General features: G+C 40.0%; 1 pseudogene; it reads left to right on the top strand.

Moving 5' to 3' along the window:
- The first annotated feature begins 281 nt into the window (after positions 1-281).
- Positions 282-1,154, top strand: LOC136309340 (NADH dehydrogenase [ubiquinone] flavoprotein 2, mitochondrial-like; annotated as a pseudogene).
- The last annotated feature ends 2,868 nt before the right edge of the window (positions 1,155-4,022 follow it).

Raw genomic sequence — 4,022 nt, 5'->3', positions numbered from 1 at the left:
GCCCCAGGGCTGTATTCTGGATGGCACAATTTGGGTCAGCTATGCCTCGTGTTAGTCATATGCAGCTGGCATATTAATAAATCTCCTCCTTTTAATAAAACTCCTTAAACATTCATTTGGACTTGGTGTTTCTACGCAAACCCGGCAAAACGGTACTTTACAACAATATCAACTTTTTTGGTTTTTAGATAGGTTTTTAGAAGTTTCAGGGCCTATTTAATGATTTTGAAAATAAAAGTAGTTTCTTGCACCACTGGGAAAGACCAACGGTTTGGCCTGCCATGTTCTCTCTGGAACTTGGGGTCCAGGTGATTGGTCTCACTGCCCAGGAGGTGGTAGACAGATAAGGAATTTGCATAAGACAGCTGTGTAAAATGGAGCTGGATGAACCTTATTTCTGCACAGAGATATTCCTAGAAAAACCTGGCACACCATTTGCAAGGGGATAGAGAAAACTATCAGGGGATAGAGGTGATTTTAAAACACTCTTCAGAAGGGCATAAAGCAGCAAGCAGTTGTGCTTCCAGCCCTGGATCCAGCCCCCAAACAGATGGAGGGCTGACCACTTTGCTCCAAACAAGGTTGCAGATATTTTACAGGTACCTCCAATGAGAGCATATGAAATAGCAACTTTTTATACAATGTATAATTGAAAGCCAGTTAGAGTATCACATTCATGTCTGTACTATGTCACCTTGAATGCTTCGAACCTCTGACAGCATCCTGGAGACTATTCAGAAAAAGCTTGGAATAAAAGTTTGGCAAGACTAAACCTGACAGTCTTCAATGATACAGGGGTGAAATATTTGGGGACCTGTGTAAATGCAACAATGGTCCAAATAACAACTACAATTAGGATCTGATAAGTACAGATATTGAAGAAAGTATTGATGAGTTTAATGCTGGCAAAATTCCAAAACCTGAGTCAAGGAGTGACAAAAAATTCAACTTTGTATTTTCCCTATTGGCAAAGAGTCTAATATCTGATGGGTTTTTTAGTGCTTTTTGTTTTTGAGTCACTAATGAAAATTACTAGGAGAAATCTACTGACTACTTAAAATTACTCTTGTGAGACAGCTGGGGGACTCACCTCTTTGACTAAACAACCGAGAGTATCTGGCTTTGGTCACCAAACAAGCCTTTTATTTATATAAATATATAACTGTAAATATGTCACTGGAGAAATAAAATATGCATCTCTTATCCACATATTTTTTTTTTCATTTTTCCGAAGCTGGAAATGGGGAGGCAGTCAGACAGACGCCCGCATGCACCCGACCGGGATCCACCCGGCATGCCCACCAGGGGGCGATGTTCTGCCCCTCTGGGATGTCACTCTGTTGCATCCAGAGCCATTCTAGCGCCTGAGGCAGAGGCCACAGAGCCATCCCCAGCGCCCGGGCCATCTTTGCTCCAGTGGAGCCTTGGCTGCAGGAGGGGAAGAGAGAGACAGAGAGGAAGGAGAGGGGAAGGGGTGGAGAAGCAGATGGGCGCTTCTCCTGTGTGCCCTGGCCGGGAATCGAACCCGGGACTCCTGCACGCCAGCCTGACGCTCTACCCCTGAGCCAACCAGCCAGTGCCAATCCACATATTTTTTTAAGGTGAGAGGAGAGGAAATAGTGAGGCAGATTCCCTCATGCTCCCTGGCCAAGATCCACCTGGTAACCCCATCTGGGTCTGATGCTAAGTACCAAGCCATTTTTAGCACCTGAGGCTGATGTGCTCCAACAGAGCTATCCTCAGCACCTGGACCATGCTTGAAACAATCGAGTCACTGGCTGTGGCAGAAGAAGAGAGAAGAGGAGAGGGAAAGGATGAAGAAGCAGATGGTCACTTCTCCTGTGTACCCTGACTGGGAATCAAACCCAGGATGTCCATACATGAGCCAACACTCTATCCACTACGCCATAGCCAGGGCCTAAATTTTTAATATTATTTGTTTATTTCAACCTGTGCACAGCTTAGTGGTAACCTAGAAACTCTCAGGTCTGTAAGTACCATGTCAAAAATTCAGAGTTCCATTTTAAAGACTTCTGCTATCTATGGCTAACTCTGAAGACATTATTTCATATTCTAATTAACAATAACAATTCCAAAATGTCTATGAACACACTGATTAAAATTTTCTTGCCAATTTCTGGAAGTTGGAGATGATAGCTACATTCTAATCTACATGTTTACCTCCACTCACTCCCTTATTTCTTCTTCTGTTCTTAACTGTGCTGTTTTTTAAAAAGTGTATTTGAGAAGAAAATTACTTATTGCTGTTTAATCACAAAAATAAACCAAATAGCATACTACTGTACTGAGAATCAGAAGGTGGAAGGCAGGCATACTCCCTCTTTCCTATGTTCTCATCTTTTTTCTACCAAGCTTGAAGTCTAGAGCCAAATGACAGGACAGTTGAAGGTATGTGACCTCAAAGGAGTAATCCAGTGATTGTTTTACTAAAGTTTTGTAAAACATTTGACTATGAAAATAACTGGACCACTTTGCCAGCAATTTTGGACTTGTTTCTCATCTATACTTCTTGTTTTATTTCAACTGCTTATTGAATCTTAATGAGCAAAGTGGACAATGGTAAGTCATTTTTCATATAATTGTCAGTGTACATCACAATTAAAATATTTTGGTGAACCTGATCAGATGGTGGCGAAGTGGATAAATCATCAATGTGGGACACTGAGGACCCAAGTTCAAAACCCCAAAGTAGTCGACTTGAGTGCAGGCTCATCCACTCATCCAGTTTGAACATGGACTCACCAGATTGAGCACAGGGTTGCTGGCTTGAACATGGGATTATAGACATGACCCCATGATCGCTGGCTTGTACCCAAAGGTTGCTGGCTTGAAGTACAAGGTCACTGGTTTGAGCTCAAGGTCGCTGGCTTGATCCTGAAGGCTACTGGCTTGAAACCCAAGGTTGCTTGCTCGGCTGGAGCCCCCCAGTCAAGGCACATATGAAAAAGCAATCAATGACCAACTAATGTGCCACAACTACTAGTTGAAGTTTCTCATCTCTCTCCTTTCCTGTCTGTCTCCCTTCTTACAAAATAATAATAATAAATTAATTAATAAAATATTTTGGTGAGACTGATGGCAGTTGAATAGTCTTCATCTATTCAGAGCTAAATATCCCTGTATCAGTTTTCACTATTGCATTTTTGGTAAAAATCATTGCAGAATTTTGACTCCATCAGATTGTAGTTCTAGCAATGATATAGCTATACAAATTTAAAATAAAGAATGTTTTCACATTCTTACCCTTTACAGGAATGCTAAAACATCACCTTAAGATATATAGAATTACTTTCTATTTTTCTGGCACCTCTTTGAGGTGCAATACTTTCAAAAGATTTTAAACTTAATGGAGTATTTCTTCAAAAGTTCATGACCACAAAGAAGAACTCATTCATCACTACTTATTGCATGCCATTCTCACAAAAGTAGTTTAGAGTAGACTTCAGATTTCAGAAGACATCTTCAGATTTCCCTAAAGTCTGAGAGCGAGGATAAAAAGCCAGCTGGGTCACCTCTCCCCTTGTACTGGAGCAGCGCTGCAGTTACAGCCGAGTGAGGGAGAACTGGTGCATCTTCTCCAGTGAAAACAAAATATATTTATAACACAGTTGTTGCATTTACAAATGTATTCTGTGGCTGCAAAAAAACACCCCCAAAATCTGTCCAGTTTACAAGTTACTGCACATGTTTATTAAAATAACAGTATTTTATTTTTAAAATCTACTTTGATTTTTGTTCTGCTACACTTTTCCCCTAATAAACCAAGAAATATAACTTGAATACAACTAGAAATAAATTAATTCATTTGGCTAATTCATCTTTTTGTGCTGTTAGATCAATTGCTGTTTTCAGTGCTATAATATATTACAAGAGTTTATGTTGTGGAACCTGGCTATTACCAAATAGTATATTTCAAAGTATTAATTAAAACTTTTTTAGATTAGATTTCAAATATTTTTGCATCAGCTAAAACTGTTGGAATTTACACAACTGAGAAATGT

The sequence above is a fragment of the Saccopteryx bilineata genome, chromosome 6 (assembly GCF_036850765.1).
Source record: "Saccopteryx bilineata isolate mSacBil1 chromosome 6, mSacBil1_pri_phased_curated, whole genome shotgun sequence".
NCBI lineage: Eukaryota > Metazoa > Chordata > Mammalia > Chiroptera > Emballonuridae > Saccopteryx > Saccopteryx bilineata.
The sequence above is the reverse complement of the archived record's forward strand: the minus strand, read 5'-3'. Positions and strand labels throughout refer to the sequence as shown.